The following is a 20,219-nucleotide window of genomic DNA, read 5'->3' as shown; positions in this document are numbered from 1 at the left end:
GCAGAAACTTAGCAAAAGGCCTCCGCTCGATCAGTAAGATCTCACCGATCGAGCGGTGACAGTCCAGGAGCAAAACACAGAAGAAAACTTGTCCAAACTCAATCTAAATCATGCATAACCCAAACAACATTCATCCAAAATTCATAGAAGCTTCAATATGAGATGGCCTAAGGTTATACAATACAAAGCATAACAAGTGCAGAACCAATCTAAGTTCGATGATAGGGTTCGTTCGACTAATCAAAATAATACAGATCCAAAAAGTACGACCCTACGACACACGGTGTCTCACTTCTATCATCTCACCCCGAGCTAACCCAAACGACTCGGTCCAGCTCCTGATCCTCCTGTTGTCAAGTACACATACAAACACAGACAACAGCCAGATAAACCGGTTAGAAATACAATTTCTAAGTAAAAGAGACGGACATACAATATCAAATAAACGCCTCATATCGAAATGTATAAATCGATAATAAATCAAAACGAGAATGATTGTGTGCATGAATTCAAAATTCGGGATTATCAAGCCAGATAATCGAAATATCAATCGGTACTCGGTTGGGATCACGGGGTCAAGTCAATACAACAACACACCTACACTCCCTTTCGGGGTGGATGTCGCACAACTCAAACCCCTTGACTTCAGAGCAACTATAAGAAGTATTCTAGCACTTGGAAAAACTCGAAATCCAAAGCCACTTCAATATAGCTCCCTAAATCGTCTATTTTCAAAATGAATCGAATAATTGGCTCAATATGAATGCAAGTGCAAACAAAATAACTCAGTCAATTTCAAACTAACAAAAATAGCATGGAGTATGTGATTTTTGGGACTCGAAAATTAATCGAACTCGAATTTTCAACCCCGTTATATTCAATGTCTTCTTTTACCTTTCAAATTCATCGAGGATTCCAATCGTCTTCAATTCCCAATTTTGATTCAACTCCCATGTCCGATCCAAACCCAAAACTCCAATCCAAATATGAAAATGAAGAAAATATGGATTCGATATCAATCTACTAATTAGATACCCGGAAATCAAACGAAAACAAAATAACCGATAGTCCAAACTCGATTTCGACGACATAACGGCTATAAACGATCAAACCAAAAATCATCAACACCATCCAACCACTTCAACCAACTCATATCAACTTCTAAACCAACAAAACACAACAAACCTCAACAATAACCAAAACCCCATTTTCGAAATTATGCCTCAAAATTCATATAAAATCTAAACTTCGTTCTTTTTCCAAACCGACTTCGAATACACGATATATGCTAGCTCAAGAACAACATACTCAAGATTATCAAATTCTGACAACCAAACAAAAATAAAAGTTCGAGGATCGTAGCAAAACTTACGTCCAAACGAAGCCCTTGTTGCGGTGATCGTGAATCTCAACTTGGAATTAAAATCTGACGATCGGATCGTGCGAATCAGACGGAAAAAAAGCTTAAAATGTTGTTAGCCATGGCTTTCGGATTCAGTACGTACGAATGGAGGAGGAAGAAGAGAGTGATGTGATGGTGAGGCAAGTTGCAAAGATAATATATATAAAATCCAACTATTGCATTTCGGTCCCTAAATTCTTCATAGTTTTCAAAATGACCCCTGAGAAATATCAAAATGGCCCTCGATTACTGAAAACTCTGATTATCTCAATTAAACTCAATTATAATAAAATTGGGGCATTACAGTATATCCACACGGGGCAATCGAGCTAAAATGTACCGACGGCCAGACATTGAAGGTGAATGGGCAAAGGGTCAAGCATTATTATGGAAATGAAGTGCATAATGTTGAATGCATTCTGCTCAAGGAACCAAACTAGAAAGTGGTGACAGTCAGGCTGACGACTTTAAACAAAGCCAAAGTAGCTTCCACGTCCTTATTCTTTGATCTTTTCTCTTCACTTCCTTGTGCGCAGAAGCTCTCTCCCTTCCTTTCTCTTGTTTCTTCTGTTGTATTCTTGTGATTTGTGTTTTCCAAAGTGCGGCTGCTGATCCCCTCTTCTTGCTCTTGAATTTCCCTTTCATACGTGCTCAAAATCCCGACAAACAAAAACCATGGAACTCTATCTTCAGATTTTCGAACCTGATTTTTTTTTTTCAAATTTGAACATAAGCACTACAGTGACCAACTCGAAATCACTAACTGATCAAAGTTTAAGCATGCAATTAAAATAAGCAGCGGAAACAAGAAACAAAAAACAACATCACCGGCAGAACAACCGGGCTAAAATCAAATAATGTCTATACAACCCCATCGAAAGTCATAGTTCTAAAATCCAAACCATGAACCTGATATAGGAACAAGATAAAGTCAATGGAACCACTGCAGCTCACCGACCGCTACCTCCGAGTCCGTCCAACCTAAGTCTTGACCCATAGAATAGGGTGTCCAACACAAAACACTATGAACATGAGCATAAAATGCTCAGTACAAGAGTACGAATATATATATACCATGCATGCATATGAAATATGATGGGTACTGGAAAACCTATCCAGAGGACTGCTCAGTCAAGGCATCATAGTATGTACAGCACGCTGGGCCATTGTATCAGGAGGTGGCTCCCATATCATGAAACTGTGGATATAACCGGCTCCAAAGTCAAGGCGTCATAGTATGTACAGCACGCTGGGCCATCGCATCAGGAGGTGGCTCCCATATCATAAAACCGTGGATATAACCGGCTCCAAGTCCATGTAATTCCATCCACTAAAATACGGGGCTGAGAGACCCCTACTATAGGCTATGCAATCAAGGCATAAAGCTCAAAGTGTACATGCATTTTGTATAATATCAATGCACACAATAATTCCATAGAAAATATGCAAACATAATACATGTATATTCAACCTGATATCTCGGATAATACATCTGTACCTTAAACTCAGCAATAAGAGCAACCAATCAAATCCTGCTCTCTAGTCCAGGCCTATAATCACATAGACATTATATCACTTATAGTTCTATAAAAGCCTTAACTAAGCTATTACATACTCCCTAATCTCTATAGGGATCCAAAATTATACATGCGTCCATCGACAGCCTGTTGATGACGATTGCCTCTAAACTTAGGCACAATTTTGTTGCTATCCTCGAAACACTTTGCCACTCCTGGCTCTCCATTAGGACTCCTAGAAATCCCTAAACTGACTAAAAGAGTCTAAGAACGAGAGAGAGAGAGAGAGAGAGAGAGAGAGAGAGAGAGAGAGAGAGAGAGAAGGTGAATGAGCGAATCAAAAATGAGTCTCGGCACCCCTATATATAGACCACGATCGGAACCTCCAATCGCACGATCGGAGCTTCCGATCCATGCTTCCGATCTCTCCCCGCCAACCACGGGTTTGGCTTACCTGTCGTCGAGGAATTTTCAGCATTGCGCGCATCCTCCTTGGATTCTGCAATTTTCAGCCTCTCCATCGTCTTCTCTTCGTCCCTCTTCTCAGGTCCCTCATACTGTGATCTTTTCACTACTATGATAGCAGTCACGTCTCTAGGATTTTTCTCAGTTTTTCTTGTCAAAGCTCCAGTAGGCCTAGTTGACAGTTGTGTTGCTATCTGGCTCATCTGCGTCTCCAACTTCTACAGCATTGCTTCCTGATTCTGCAGCCGAGTCTCAGTACCAGCAACATACTTCATCATGATCTCCTCAAAACTCTTATTCATCTCCACTGACTTGGGTTGATTCTGCTAGTTCTGATTGTAGTAGTTGTTGTATGAGTTGTATGGCTGTCTTCCTTGATTTTTTGCAAAATTAGCCGCCTCAACCTCAAACAACTATTTTTCCTCTTTCATATTCGTCTGTACTTGATTCCCTGGTGCTGCTTTCATACGTGTCATCTGGTGTGTCAGAGCGTCAATCTTTGCATTCAAAGATATCAATGCGTCGACCTCTAGAACTCAAGACTTCTTCTCCTTTTTCAAATCCGGCCACCCAATATTACTCTCAGCCATATTGCCAATGATCTCCCATTCGTCTGTTGGATTCTTCCTGAATAGACTTCCACTAGTAGCAAAATCTAGCATAGATCGCACCAATTGATCGGCTTCATTATAGAATGTCTGAGTCTGATGGATTTGTGTGAGATTATGTTGAGGACACATCCTAATATTATTTTTAAATCTGGTCCAGGCTGCATGCAAAGACTCCCCATCCTTCAGCTTAAATGAGATAATATTAGAGAATAGTTTATCCATCTTCATAGGTGGGAAGTACTTGTTCAAAAAAGTTTGAACAAGCCCCGTTTAGGTGGCAATAGAGCCAGCAGGTAGATTTCCAACCAGTTGAGTGCATCCCCTATAGAGAAAATGTGAATAACCGTAGTCTCACTGCATCAGATGTTACCCCATTGAATATGAACGTGTCGCAGATCGAGAGGATTTGCTCCAGATGAGCATAAAGATCCTCCACAGCCATGCCTCCAAAACGTGCTTCAAGCTGGATCATCTGAATAATAGAGGGCTTCTGCTCAAAATTGTTCACCTCCATAGCTGGGCGAATGATGCTAGATCCATATCCTTCCACAGGTGGGCGAATGAGGTCAAGAACTGTTCGATTATTAGCCATTTCTTCTTCTGACTCTGATTCAAGTTCTAGATTAATACTTCTCCTAGCTCTATAAATTTTGCTAAGTTTGCGCTCGATCTCCAAGTCAAGTGGCTCAAGATTTTTTGAAGGTCGAGTGCTATGCATACATAAGAAGAAAGTACCTAAAAATCAAAGATAGAGAGAAATGTTCAGAATTCGGAAAATAAATACGAAAAATAAAGGTCTAGTCTCAAATAAAATAAAAATTTTGATATCTATAAGTACTCGGCAACGGCGCCAAAAACTTGACCGACCAATTCGGTATTTAATAAATACTGGCAAGCGTACCAGGTCAAGTTATAGTAAGTGGACAGAATGTCCAGATGTCGAACCCATAGGGATCGATTTATGGATTACCAGAATATGATTATTTAGACTAAATCTAGATCAAGCAATAAAGATTTATTTGATTTATTAAATTAAACTAAAATTCATAAATTAAATAATAATTAAATAGATAAAAACGCAACAAGCAATTGGGTATGAACTTCTATAACAAGAGATTCGATCAAGGACACACGGAGGTACCAAACAAATAATGCAAACAAGTGGCAGATCTCGGATCCATATTTAATCTTAAATCACGGTGAATTATCATTACTTGTGTAATAGTCTAGGTCTAGAATTTGTTAAACATATTAAAGTATTGACTGTTTAATTATTTATAATTAATTCTAGTCAAACATGAATGCATTCAATATTCGTGATAATTAAGTTTTTACCTAAAACCGCATACTGAAACCAAATACTATTTCAAGTCGGTTTAACCATATGTCAATTATTGGGATGATCGAAATCAATTCCTAATCTGTCGATTCAGAATCAATTAACATGCAAGAAAATAATTGGTCAGATCATTCACAAGATAAAATATATATCCAACAATCAATAAATTTAATAAAAATCTGGAAATTGTTGGAAAACGGTGATCAGATCAATCAGAATTGATACCCGGTGCAGCGGAAGTTTAAAAATTTTATATGGAACGATTCGATATCATGGGTATCAAAAATTTACGATTAAATTGTGCGTGTAAAAATTAAATAACAATTAAATTTTTACCTCCAATCTCAAATCGAGATTATGGACACCAACAGATTACTCTGCTCTTGTTGTATATCCCAGGAACTGATGGACGAACAATTCTTCAATCAGGTCCACGAACAGAAGTTAATCCCTCTGATAGATTGCACTAGAAAATCTATCAGAAGTTTCTACGAAGAGAATTAACGAATTTGATCCGTTAAACCAGACTGCAAATTCAAAATTCACAGGCTGGAATTTTCCGAGCAGAGAGGGGAGAAAGGGGGGACGACCACTTTAAAAAAACACAGCTAGGGTTTTCGAAAATTGTGACCTCTATTGTATAATTTCTGTACTACAATAACTTATTTATAATGTTGGCTGCTAACAGCTTAGGGCCCATTAGTCATAAGTTCAAGCCTGACAAGAAAAGCCCGCATGTTCAGAAATTAATATAAAATTCATCGTGACTCAGATTGATAAAACAATTTCACCAATGTGCAAAGAAACCATTTCTGCATCTTTTAAAGTCAAGATAAATTTTTCTGAATCCGAATTCAGTGATTTCCAAAAATGCCCATCCCTATGTCATTTTAGGAAATCTTACTCTTCTACTCAGATATAAGAAGTCCTACTTCTTTGTTCATTAAATTTAACTCTTTAAATTTAACTATCTCAATGGGGATTAAAAATCCATTACTTGTGTGACCCTCAATGGTTCAGGGATACAGCTAGCCGTGGGCTCACAACTCCTTGTGACTCGGAACAACAATTTCCGACTTGCCCATCGAATCATGGTAAGAGCGCCTAGCAACATCGCCCCATGATTCCCTAGGTATCACTGATAGTGCCTGCAAGAACCAATAGATTTTGGTTAGCGTACAGTACGGTCCCTTCAACCATATATCCCGATCGAATCAACAACCATTGGTAAATCGAGAGTCATTCGAGATTCGATAACTATGCAATGCATCTTGAAGATCAAATAATGACATCGCATGTGCTACTAAGAAACCATTTCTTAAAACACATCATGTACTCTGGCCAGAGATTCGTCACACTAATATCTCCTCAGATTGCATAGGATATCCACACTATCAAGTATGTGGTGAATCCTTGACAACAAAGTATCGACTCCTATATGTGTCGTAACTGTACCCAATCCCGACACCTGATGACCCCAATAGAGTCGGTAAAAAAGTCAAAGTACAGTACTAGCATATAGAGTCTCAATGATGTTTCAAGTAGTAAGGACTAATGGTGTACAACCAAAACCGCGTACTTTATCCACTCGATAAGTGATAACCACATGGAAAGTCCGGATAGGGTAGTTCGATCATTCATCGTATGAATATCCATTTGCATGCTTTGAACATCTCTATGTTCCATACCAATGAAACGTGGTACTCGGCATCGCAAATACTAGTCTCAATCTCGAGCGATCCTTATCCTTATTAACGGACGGCTCAATCGACTAGGAACTGTTTAGAATATACAGTGACTATAAGATGTGTTTTATGATAGCCATCCCCATGTGCTACCACATCTTACATACACTATAGTATATTCAAGGTCTTCATCTAAACATCTTATAGTATGTCACAACATAATAATATGATAAACGATAAAGTAAACGCCATTATAAAAGTGTAAATTATATTAAACAAAAGATTGTTTATACATAGAGTCATCAAAGCCCTTAGCCACAAGTTGGCTCACCGGGCACCCACTCTTTCAATCTCCCACTTGCCCTAAAGCCAACTAGTCATACTACACAGTCTCATTGCTTCGCGATGTTTGTCAAATAATGGTCCTGGCAAGGGCTTAGTAAGCGGATCAACGATATTGTCTGCAGAGGCCACTCTCTCGACAGTGATGTCTCCTCTTTCCACGATCTCCCGGATGATGTGGTATTTCCTCAGTACGTGTTTGGATCTTTGATGAGACCTTGGTTCCTTTGCCTGAGCAACGACACCCGTGTTGTCACAGTACACCGGGACTGGACCAACAACTTCAGGAATAACGCCCAACTCTTGGACGAAATTCCTCATCCAAACGGCCTCTTTAGCAGCAGCTGATGCCGCAATGTATTCTGCCTCATTGGTGGAATCCGCTGTGGTGTCCTGCTTGGAACTCTTCCAAGAGACAGCACCGCCATTGAGCATGAACACAAATCCAGAGGTTAACTTCGAGTCATCCACGTCACTTTGGAAGCTAGAGTCGGTATAGCCTTCCAATTTCAGTTCTCTTCCTCCATATACCATGAACATATTCTTAGTCCTTCGTAAGTACTTAAGAATGTCCTTCACGGCTTTCCAATGCATTTGACCGGGATTAGCTTGATATCTGCTCGTGACACTCAGAGCAAATGCTACATCTGGTCTGGTAGATATCATCCCATACATGATACTACCTATGGCTGACGCATATGGTACATGTGTCATTTTCTCTATCTCTTCATCAGTCTTGGGACACATAGACTTGGATAGAGAAACTCCATGACACATAGGTAGATGTCCTCTCTTGGACCCATCCATTGAAAACCTTTTCAATATGGTTTCGATGTAAGTAGCTTGAGTAAGTCCTATCATTCTCTTAGATCTATCTCTATAGATCTGTATCCCTAGAATATAGGATGCCTCACCCAAATCCTTCATCGAGAATCTACCTGATAACCATATCTTTGTTGACTGCAACATCCCTACGTCATTCCCAATGAGTAGGATGTCATCAACATAAAGTACTAAGAATGTCACAGCATTCTTAACTACTTTCTTGTACACGCACGGTTCCTCCGGGTTCTTGATGAAACCAAAATCCTTTATTGTTTCATCAAATTTCTGTTTCAAACTTCTTGATGCTTGTTTGAGACCATAGATCGATCTCTGAAGCTTGCATACCTTATGCTCGCTTCCCATGGATGTGTATCCCTCAGGCTGCGTCATATAGATCTCTTCCTTAATGTTTCCATTAAGAAATGCAGTCTTCACATCCATTTGCCATATCTCATAGTCATACCAAGCAGCTATGGCAATAAGGATTCTTATGGACTTGAACATTGCAACTGGTGAAAAGGTTTCATCATAGTCAACTCCTTGTCTTTGAGTATAACCTTTCGCCACCAATCGCGCCTTGTAGGTCAATACCTTACCATCAGGCCCAAGCTTTCTCTTGTAGATCCATTTACACCCTATTGGAACAATTCCATCGGGAGGATCTACTAAAGACCAAACTTTGTTTGTATGCATCGAATCTATTTCCGACTGCATAGCTTCAAGCCATAAATTTGAATCCGCATCAGAAATTGCTTCCTTGAAGTTTCTTGGATCACATCCAACATCGGGTTCATCTTGATCCCCTTCAAGAAGAAGACCATATCGAATAGGAGGTCTAGAAGTCCTCTCGGATCTTCTAGGTATAGGCGTGTCTATCAATGGTTCCTGAGGTGTAGGATCGTTATTTTGTATTTCGGGTTCTTCTCAAATTTCTTCGAGTTCCATCATCTCGCCTTTCTTATCCAATAAGAACTCCTTCTCCAAGAAGGTGGCATTCCTTGAAACAAACACTTTTGTTTCAGTAGGATGATAGAAATAATATCCGATTGAATTCTTCGGATACCCTACAAAATAACATAAGGTGGATCGACTATCCAACTTATCTCCCACTGTCTGCTTCACGTAAGCAGGACATCCCCAAATCCTCAAGTACGAATACTTAGAAGCTTTGCCATTCCATAACTTGTATGGTGTTTTATCCACTGCTTTGGTGTGGACGTTGTTCAACAACAACACCGCTGTTTCAAGCGCGTAGCCCCAAAACGAAGGTGGAAGCTCAGTGAAGCTCATCATGGATCGAACCATGTCCAACAAAGTTCGATTACGACGCTCCGATACACCATTCAGCTGAGGTGTCATAGGAGGAGTCCACTGAGAGAGAATCCCATTCTCTTTCAGATAGTCCAAAAACTCGGTACTAAAGTATTCTCCACCTCGATCTGATCGAAGTTCTTTAATACTTTTACCTAGCTTGTTTCCTACTTCAGCCTTGAATTCTTTGAACTTTTCAAATTCTTTATACTTATATTTCATTAAATATAAATACCCATACCTTGAATAATCATCAGTAAAGGTAATGAAGTAGGTGTGGCCAAATTGAGTACCAATTCTAAATGGACCACAAACATCTGTATGGATCAAATCCAACAGATTTTGACTACGCTCAGGTTTCCCCTTGAATGGAGATTTAGTCATTTTTCCTTTCAGGCAGGATTCACAAGTAGGTAGAGAGTTAATATCAGACATATCAAACATGCCCTCTCCCACTAGCTTGTTCATCCTCCTTGAGGAAATATGACCTAGCCTAGCATGCCAAAGGTTTGCCGGGTTTTGACTATCGTTTTTCCTTTTATTTGTTGTTACCGGTTTATCAACATAATTTATTGGAACGTCTTTTAATTTTAAGTTATATAGATCATTTTCATGTTGTCCATTTCCAATCAAACATTCATTCTTGTAATTATTGCAAATCCCATTCACAAAATTGCAAGAAAAACCATCTCTATCAAGCATAGAAACAGAAATAATGTTTTTAATCAAGTCTGGAACAAATAAAACATCTCTCAAAAGTAACTTAAAATCGTTCTGCAAAATTAAATAAATATTTCCTATAGCTATGGATTTAACTCTGGAACCATTACCGAGCCTTGACTGGGTCTCACCCATCCTTAGCCTATTACTTCTTGTCATCATTTGCAACTCATTGCAAATGTGAGATCTACATCTGGTATCCAATACCCAAGAAGTAGTATTAAGAAAAACATTTATTTCAATGTAAAACATACCCTTTGCAATTCGCAACTTCTCGAGGTATTCCTTGCAGTTACGTTTCCAATGACCGGATTTCTTGCAGTGATGGCAAACTAGTTTAGACTTGTCCAATTTTGCATGTAACATTTGGCCTTGAGATCATGGTCCAACCATTTCTCTAGTTTGGCCAACCTTTCGGCAGTTACATCAGTCGGGGCTGTTTTCGGAGAAGCCTTTTCTAACACTTAGAAAATATTTTCCGAACTTAGGACAATCTTAAATTATGGAATCATTCCGTATTGTTTGCGCCAGTAAGTTTGTTTTGTTCGAGGATTGAAACATGTGGATTACGAAGATTCATCATAATGATATACTGAGATGAAACAGAAAATTATCGATGATTGTTTAATTAATTTACTAAGACATAAAATATGGCAAAATTTATTTTATGAATCTCACTCCCACTATTTTAACGATTTCACTACCCTCTAGTGAAAACGGGAAACTGTTTTCCTTAGTGGGAACATGGAGTCCAATTGACAAACTATGGTCCCGAATAATATCAGCCAACCATAATTTTCAAAAGGTAGAGCCCAATTGCTTCCAAAGCAACCTCCACGTTTTTACCTCACGTCCAATAAGGGCCCAATAATATGACGCCGTTTATTGTGACATGTCAAGATGACCCATCAATATTAAGTTGTGATAGACGGTCGCCATGTGAATCCCCCAATAATATGAGCCGATCCCATGGGAGTTCCACCCAACTTACAACATGTGTCGATCCAATGTACAGCTTTCCGACGAACGGGCCCCCCCAATAATATGAGTCGGACCGTATCCGCGGGTAGCATCTCATACATTGATCGTTGATGGAAGGTAGGAACATTTAAACAATATTTAAATTTTCTTTATTTATCTTGATATCAATTTTAAATCATATTTAAAATGAGGGATTTTAATTTTTTTTGAAAATTTGTCTCATCATTTAAAAATTTATATGCTTGCGGGATTCATACAATTTAGTCTAAAACATGCATACAACGATAATATCATATATTATATAGGATGATCGATTCCATTTCTAATCGACCCGTGGTTGCCAATCACGAGTCTAAGTCCAATCCTAGGTAATATGCAGGTATGCAATGCAATCCTATTACATTGAGCTTCCAATTTACATTTCTTCAGTCTTTATTGTCTGCTGGGCCCACCTCCGTCTTCAAATCTTCATCTCCCACTAAGTATAATATATTTACAATAAATAAATATGCCAAGTAGGGGATACATTTTAAGGGGTAGGAACGGGCCATAAACCAGGCCCACTTTTATTACATATGACAATTCATATTGGGCCATAAACCAGGCCCATTAATAAATCCAACAACAATTAAAACAAATGTAAATTCCCTAACATACACCTACAAAATTGGTCACGGCAATCGATCATCCTTATCCAATAATATTTAATTCAAAATTAATTTATTGGATAACATACAATGGCAATTAAATTTAAAAAGGATAAAATCATATTCCACATATAAAATCTTATATTATATACAAAATCATATTTTATCTTTTTATCAAATAAAATCATATTTTACATATAAAATCCAATTTTATGCATAAAATCATATTTTATTCAATATCTCCATAAGATCATATCTTATCATCAATTGTACCAAAAATAATTAATTTCATAAAATCTGATTTAACGGATAAAATCTATAAATTTTCCAAAAATTCAAATTTATCCAAAAATCAATTTTAAAATTTTCGGATTCGAACAATTCGATCCGACGCCTCATGGACCAATCAAAAACAATTTTCGATCGGACCAAAAATAGAATTTTAACATATTAAAATTTTAATTTAAAATAAAAATTAATTTTTCCCGGGCAGCCCGCGCCCCAAAAGGGGCTCGGGCCGGGCAGCCCGTCGCTGCCCCTTGGGCAGCGCCGTGCGCTGCCCCCCCCCCCCCCCCCCCGGGCAGCGATCCAATCGCTGCCCGTGTTTTGCCCGTCAAAAAAGTTTTATTTTAAAAATTTGTTTTGTTTCAAAAACCGAGGCTTAAAAATTTTTGTACAATTGATTAATTTAATCGCTTGATCTGAGCAACCTGGCTCTGATACCATTGTTGGAAAACGGTGATCAGATCAATCAGAATTGATACCCGGTGCAGCGGATGTTTAAAAATTTTATATGGAATGATTTTTTTTTTTTTTTTAAAAAAAAAACACCGCCGGGAGCGGGGGGGTTAGGCAGACCCCTACCTGTATATAAACATAAAAAAGCGATACAAATGAAACCTAAAGGAGGAGGGGACTAGGCCAAGACCTCCCCAAAAGGCTATACAAAGGTAATACGAACATCAGAACAGCTAGGGTATCGAAAAATATACAACCAAAGCATCCCTAGGAAATAAGTATAAACAAATAATATCAAAGATAGCTAACTAAGTCAACGTCAGCAGTCATCCTGGGCAGCAAAAGCTAGAAGAGAACCACAGCTCGGCCCAGCAAAATCAAAAACGGACACTGAGGCGCGAAGAGTAGCTCGAATCAACCTGTGCAGTAAAACCTAGAGGAGATCCACAACTCCAGGCCAGCAAAATCAAATCCGACACTAAGATGGCACCATCCAAAGTTGAACAACAGATCAAAGCAATGCAAGAAATATGTCCAAAAGTCATGGTCAGCTGGGAAGTCACTATACATAGGCCGCGAGGAAAAAGAGGAGCGACCGCAAACCAGCAGGCCCAGAGCAAAAGAACAGGAAAATGGCGAAGGAAACTCAAGCCATAACCTAACTCCCAAGAAGATTGGAATCCCAAAAAGCGAGGGGCACGAGAGACCGCCCACAAAACATCCAAACAACAGCAAGAACCAGGCAAGGATAAGCACAGTGAACGCCTGGTGATTCATCACCCTGAAGAAGCAAAGCAAGCGACAGGGGAACAGACAAACTCCAAAACCTCCGGAAAAGGGCCGGAGAGCTGTACCTGCAAATAAAAATAAATAGCTACATATATCTAAATCTAGGATGACCTAGACCAAAAAGGAGAGCAAGCAAAGAAAAGGCAAGCCCAAGAGAAACGGCTATAAGCGAGCGTGAGGCTCTAAGAAAACCTAGATCTAAGGTAAGGAAGCTCGGAAGAGTCAGAACGGGCCAACGCAGCGATGGGAGTGGTTAAAGGAACACCAATCTCCAACAAACACTGCCTATGATCATGAGCCTGCCGCGCCAACGCATCCGCAACCAAATTCCCTTCCCGATAGATATGCGAGAAATGAACCGGCCTATTCCGCACCAAAACACGCGTCCTCGAAACAATATGGTCCAAATCCCATCGGCACCTCCGAGATCTAAGAATCTGAATGGAAATCTGGGAATCAGTCTCAATCCAAAGGGGAAAAAGGCTAAGGTCAGAACAGAGATGAATACCCCTCCAAATCGCCCAGAGTTCTGCACGGACATTGGACCCCAAACCAATGAACTCACTAAAAAACGCCAAGACCCTACCAGAAGAATCCCGGACAACCCCCCCCCCCCCACAGACGACTCACCCGGGTTACCTCTCGAGCTCCCATCCACATTGAGCTTGAAGGACCCAGGTGGAGGCCTCAACCAACGGACGATCGCAGTCTTGTGAATCCGTTGGAGGCCGACCGAAATGCTCATCTTCCTCGCAGCCTGCAAAGCCCCCAGCCAAAGACGGGGCTTGATAACAGTTGCGGAATGAGCAAGTCTCAAATAAGAAAAAATTTGGAACTTAACCTTCTCCGCAGAGTAGGGTAAGTGACGGTGCTTAGTATCATTGCGTGCAGTCCAGAGGAACCAAAGCACGACAAAAGGAATGAATTCCCTCACATTACCCCCCGGAGACCACTCGCGACCCCTTTTCCAAGCACTGAGAAATAGACTAAAGTTCTCAGTGGCAGGGATGCGAACTCTAAAGATAGCCCCAAAGAAATGCCACACAGAGCGGGCGATGGGACCGTCGATGAAAATGTGAGTGAATGTCTCCGACATCTCACAGCACTGGCATTTGGACACAAGGGAGAAGCCCCGCTGCTGGAGCACCTCATCCACAGGCAACCACCGATGCCAAAACCTCCACAGAAAGAAGGACATGGTGGGCCTCATCCAGCGACCCCAACAGGGATTAAAGATATCCGAGACCGATCCTCTCGGTCTGACCTGCTCCCAAGCAGATCTCACAGAAAAGGCACCATCGGTGCTGTGGATCCAGATAGTCGCATCCGGCTCATCCACCAAAACAGGAATCTGAACGATCTCCTCCGCCACCGAGGGAGCGACGACAGCGCAAAGGAGATCAAAATCCCAGTCTCCCTCCAAAAGGAAGCTAAAAACACGCACACACCGATCCCCTCTGACATTACACCTGCTCGACAAAGGGGCATCACCCAGCCAAGTATCATCCCAAAAAGAGACATCCCCAAGACCAATCCTCCACCGGATACCAGGCTCCGCACGAGGTCTAATCTGGAGCAAACGCCTCCAAGTGGGGGAAATGGCCCCACGAGAAAGAGCACAAATAGGGCTGACAGTCCGGCAATACTTCCTCGAGAGGAACCTCGCCCAGAGAGAGGAACCCTGCCGGAATCTAAACCACAGCTTCATGGAAAAGCTGTCAATAATGTCCTTGAGCCTGCGAAAACCCAGGCCTCCTTCTTTCACAGGGAGACAGGCGCGAGACCAGCGAGCCCAGTGCCACTTCTTCTCTAAGGGTCTGGAGCCCCAAAGAAAAGCATTGAAAATACGCTCCAATTTCTCCAAAACAGCTAAAGGAGGCTGGATCACCTGGCAGAGATGGATCAGGATCGAAAGGAGCACACTGCGGATCAGCGTCATCCTACTCCCAGGAGCAAGGAAACGGGACTCCCAGCCCTCCAGCTTTTTCCGGACCGACTGCAGAAGAGGCTCAAAGAGAGAGCACTTGCGGTTCCCACGGAAAAGCGGAGCTCCAAGTTATTTCAAGGGCAGATGCCCCTCCGCAAATCCAGTGATTTGCAGCAAACGGGAGCGGCGACGAGCGGTCCAGCCCGAAGGAAAGATCATAGCACTCTTGGCCACATTAACGAGCTGGCCCGAGCAATTTTCATAGTGAGCCAGAAAATCTTTGAGACGCTGAAGACCACGGGATCCCCCATTGGCAAAAATAATGACATCGTCAGCATAGGCCAAATGGGAAATCGGCAAATCACACCCAGACCGATACCTCAAATCAGCATGCTGGAGGAACAACCGGTCCAAGCCACGGGATAGATACTCCGCTCCAAGAACAAAGAGGAGGGGAGATAACGGGTCACCCTGTCTCAAGCCCCTCGAGGAAGCAAAGAAACCAGCAGGGGTGCCATTGACATTAATCGAGAACTTGCAAAAAGAAATGCAAGCCCTCACCATTCTCACAACCTGCTCCGAAAAACCAAACCTTTGGAGGACATCCAGAAGAAAAGACCATTGGACTCTATCATAGGCCTTAGCCATGTCCAATTTCATAATGACATTACCACCACGGGCAGGGAGATTAAGACTGTGAGTGAGCTCATGCGCGAGAAGGATATTGTCAGCAATCATCCGCCCCGGCACAAAGCCACTCTGACTATGAGAAACGAGTCTCCCCACCACCGATCGCAGACGAGAGTATAAAAGCTTCGAGATAATCTTGTTGGAAACATTACACAAGCTGATGGGACGGAAGTCCGTCCAAGCTTGCGCACCCTCGATTTTGGGGATCAAAGTGATCGTGGTGGCAGTGAAGCCCTGGGGCATAAGAGAGCCCCGAAAGAAATCAAGGACAGCGTCCATGACATCATGCTGCACAAAATCCCAGCAGCTCTGAAAAAAAACCGAAGAAAACCCATCAGGGCCCGCCACACTATCCCGAGGGATGGAAAAGACGGCAGCACGAACCTCTTCCAAGGAAGGTTCGGCGGCAAAGCTATGGTTCTCCTCCTCCGAAATCTCCGAGAAGAAGCCAGAAAAATCCGGAAGATCCAGGACAAAAGGATCTCCAGTGAGAAGGCGCTCGAAATAGGCAGCCCCTGACTGATTGATGAGACTAGGAGAGGTGAGGCAATTACCATCCTCCCAAATACGAAAGATCTTATTAACCACATTCTTCTTTTTCACCATGTTGTGGAAAAGCTTCGTATTCCTCTCCCCGTCCTCAAGCCAATTACAAGCAGCTTTCTGCTTCCAAAAATCCGCTTCCATAGCGGTGACTCTAGACAGCTCCTCATTGCATCTGGACAAGAAGGTCCAGCTATGCTCAGAGGAATCCGCTTCACAGGCAGCCTCAGCCAGTCTAACCGACCTCTCTGCCTCAGCGATCTTACCAAAAAGGTTCCCAAAAACATCCCGGTTCCACCACTTGAGGTGGCCCTTCAACCGTTTCAGCTTGGCAAAGAGCCTGGGCATGCCTTGCAAAGAGCAGGGCATGTTCCAGTTCAGCCTGACGGTTTGAAGGAACCCCGGGTGCCTAGTCCACATGCTCTGGAACCGAAACGAGCTCGGCCCCCGAGCAAAGACAGGAGCAGACACCAAAAGAGGACAATGATCCGAAACCGTGCGACTGAGGTGTTCAACCCTGATAGAGTTGAAATGGTCACCCCAATCCACAGAAACGAGAACTCTGTCAAGACGCTTCCAAATGGACTTATTCGTCCAAGTGAACGAAGAGCCCTCAAAGCCAGCGTCAACCAGCGCAGACTCCAAAACAAAATGATTAAACTCGTCCATGGGGAGCTGCCTCCCACCAGAAGAGCCAAGACACTCGGAGGCATCCCTCACGACATTAAAATCCCCCCCGAAAAGCCAGGGACCATCAACAGGCTTGACCTGCAGCAAAGAAGCCCACAAGTCGCGCCGTAAAATGTAGTCACACTTGGCATACACGAAAGAGCAAAAAACAGGGGTCGGCAAAAAAGGAGCCGACACGCGAAGATGGAGGAACTGAGCGTGATCAAGGACACACTCCGCCATCACATCGTCCGTCAAAAAAACCCAAATATGACCAGAGACATTCGACAGAACTCTCTGGAAACCAAGGCGATGGGTCATGAAGCGCTGGTAAAGGGCAATCATCGGCTCCAAGATAGCCAAGATCTTGATACGCTTCTCTTTCACCAAGGCATGAAGCCTCTCCTGGGACTCAGAGCTCCTGAGTCCCCTGATGTTCCAAATTAGGCACTGCATTTGGAACGGGTGGAGTAAGGCCCCGTCTTCTTTCTAGACTCCTGGCGAGTCTGCTGTCGCTTCGTGTCAGAACGAAGCGTTCTCTTGGAGGGTGAGACAGAGAAATCAAAATCCTCATCATATCTCCCAAAATCTCTCCCATCACACGATTCAGTCCCACAGAAGGAACTTGAGTCGTCCTCGCTGACAAACTCAGTGATCGGATCAACGTCCTGACAAATAGTACCCTGCTGAGAGACAAGCCCCTCAAAGAACAGGGCGGAGGACTCCACAGGAGTCCCAGGAAGCGAGGGGATGGAGTGGCTACTGTGATTCAAATTACAAGTATCAGTAGCCTCAAAGGCAGGCACAGGAACAACCTGCGGGAAACCCAGCTCCATCTCACCAACCACTGAAGAGGCACCAACCTCTTCCTCCACCTGGCGAGCCCAAGAAAGGGCCAAGAAGGGGTCAGATCCCTCCTGGGGAACGACAACAGACTGCGGGTCAGGAGCACCAGCATCTCCTCCTATCGCAGTATCACTGGACCTAGAAGCAATGTCCTTAACAACATCTCCATCCACATGGAGATCTGGACTCTGCTCAGTAGACTCGAAAGGAGCCTCAGTCCTCAACTCAGAGCGACAAAGATCAGGCTCCTCAGGTAAAGACTCAAGAACTTGGAAGGCATTCTGAATACGCGAGACAGCCTGAGGAGGTGGCCGCCGCTGCTGGTTACGCCTTCTCTTCTTGGTGGTCCAATTTCCCGCCCCGAGGGCAAAAGGGTCAGGGCCTTCCGGGGCCACTGAAGGACCCGCCTCCTGAGGCTGCGGAGGAGGATTCCCGAACACAACCTTTTCCTTCCCAACGGAAGGCTTTGGACGAGGAGGTCTTGGGTTCTTCCCGTGGGAATAGCACACAGAGGTAGAATGACCCAACATCTTGCAATCAGTGCAGAAGGACGGGACCTTCTCATAAACTACCTCTATCTCTTGGGTGTGCTCACCCCATCCAACCCACACATGCTTAATTCGCTCGTCAAGCACGTTCATTTCCACACAAACCCGGGCAAAAGCCCCTCTCGATCTCTCCGCCGTATGCTCATCCAATTTAATTGGATTCCCAAGAATTCTGGCGATGGCATATAGGCTCTTCTTGTTATATAAGTGCAATGGAAGCTCAGGAAATCGGACCCAGACAGGGGCAATAGGCGATTCTGCCTCAAACTTGAATTCAGGGGTCCACTTGGAAAAGCGGATCCCAACTGTTCCCACAAAAATCCCTCCCTTCGTCCAAAGACGAGCAAAATCCTCTTCACAAGAAAGAGTGATGACCAAATATCCCCGAGGGAGGAATTTAGTAAAAGAAGTCTTAAAACCCATTTGAGAAAAGGCAGTTGAAATCATGCTATTGGGAGCAGTGGACCGGTTGCCCGTAATTTTTCCCACCAAGGCAAACTTAAAAGGCTCGATAAGGGATGAAATTACCTCATCCGGGAATTGAATACCCGGTTTTCCATCCCGAAAAGTCGGCTCCGGAAGATCCTCCATCGAATTGATCACATCTGCGAAGCTCTTCCTCGAAGCTCGAGGAGATGGAGGCGCTAGAGCATCCCGAAAAGAAACAGGGACAGAATCAGCAATTTTGGAGGTAGAGTTGACCGGCTGGTCAACAATTTTGACTTGAGGATCCAAGTCAACCATGTGGACTTCTCCCTCTCCAATTTTGACTAGAGAATCAATAATTTTGACTGGGTTGACTGCAAAGTCAACAATTTGGACTTCTTTGACCAAGGGGTCAACAATTTTGACCGGGTTGACCAAGTCAACCATTTGACCAGAAGCTTGACCAATTTTGACCACGGGGTCAACGATTTTGACTGGGTTGACCACGAGTTGACTCGCAGAGTTGACACAGTGAGTGTGGCCGCGTGACTCGTCCGAGTTGACTCGGAAGTCACCGGTCGGAGTACCACCGAGGGCCGGCGAGGTGGTGGAGAACACGAATTTGGGGTCCATGTGTGCAGACTCGGGCGGCAGGAGGGTGTTAAAAGCCTGACTCGGATCGAAACTCGGCGAGGGGGCTCGGATTTGGGCGTTTCCGATCGACGGCATAAAACCCGAAATTGAGGGATGGGAAATGAAGGTAGGGTTCAGGCCATGGTGAGGGATGAAGGAATTGGAAAAAGGCGGAGCCACGGCGGAGAAATTAGGGAAGAAGATAGTCGGGGCTAGGGTTTCAGGGCCACGAATGGTCGATCCGAATTGCAGCTCAGATGGAGAGGTAATTGGGAACGGGCTTGGGTGCATCTGGAAAGTATGTTGAAGAGGATTCCAAATCGGGGCTTGGTTAGAGCAATAGACGCCTGAGCTCGCCGGAATCGAAGAAGGAAAGAACGGGCTCGACTTGAACAGCGCAGGCATGATTTCAGAAGCAAATCCCACCGGAGTCAGTGAAGGAGAAGGAACGGGGGAGGGCAAACCTTGATCAGGAAGGAAAGACGAATCTAAAGACATGTCTGGAACGCCGGAAAACCCATCGGCCGTCGAACTGGTCGGAGAAGACGAAGAGCTCGGGATTTCG

This window comes from Henckelia pumila, unplaced genomic scaffold (assembly GCF_033568475.1).
Source record: "Henckelia pumila isolate YLH828 unplaced genomic scaffold, ASM3356847v2 CTG_38, whole genome shotgun sequence".
NCBI lineage: Eukaryota > Viridiplantae > Streptophyta > Magnoliopsida > Lamiales > Gesneriaceae > Henckelia > Henckelia pumila.
This window is presented reverse-complemented; position numbering follows the sequence as displayed.